The sequence below is a fragment of the Seriola lalandi genome, unplaced genomic scaffold (genome assembly GCF_002814215.2).
Source record: "Seriola lalandi dorsalis isolate HSWRI2012SDOR001 ecotype SW California unplaced genomic scaffold, Sedor1 jcf7180002054930, whole genome shotgun sequence".
Taxonomy (NCBI): domain Eukaryota; kingdom Metazoa; phylum Chordata; class Actinopteri; order Carangiformes; family Carangidae; genus Seriola; species Seriola lalandi.
Window position 1 is genome coordinate 522871 of NW_019525482.1, and position 620 is coordinate 523490.

At 27.3% G+C, this 620-nt stretch overlaps 1 protein-coding gene across 1 annotated transcript in view; it reads right to left on the reverse strand.

Moving 5' to 3' along the window:
* nrl (neural retina leucine zipper) overlaps positions 1 to 620 on the reverse strand; it is a 5071-nt gene that overhangs the window by 3422 nt on the left and 1029 nt on the right. The gene's annotated exons all lie outside the window — the stretch shown is intronic.

Genomic DNA, 620 nt, shown 5'->3' on the forward strand with positions numbered 1-620 from the left:
TTACTATACTATGACGTTTTATGCCTTACTATACTATGACTTTTTCATAACTTATTATACTATGACGTTTTATGCCTTACTATACTATGACTTTTTCATAACTTATTATACTATGATATTTTATGACTTTTTATGCCTTACTATACGATGATGTTTTTTAGCCCTATTAAGCCTTACTATACTATCACGTTTTATGGCATTTTTATGCCTTACTAGACTATGACTTTTTTTGGCATTTTTATGCCTTATGCCTATGACATTTTGTACCCTACTATACTATGAGATTTTTTTCCATTTTTAAGCCTTACTATATTTTAACTTTTTATGCCTTACTATACTATGACGTTTTTTTGTCATTTTTAAGCCTTATTATACTATGACCTTTTTTGGCATTTTTAAGCCTTATTATACTTTGACGTTTTTTGGACATTTTTATGCCTTACTATTCCATGACTTTTTCATAACTTATTATATAATGACTTTTTATGACTTTTTAAGCGTTACTATACTATGATGTTTTTTGGCATTTTTATGCCTTGCTATACTATGACTTTTTATGCCTTACTATATTATGACGTTTTTTGGCATTTTTATGCCTTATTATACCATGACGTGTTATA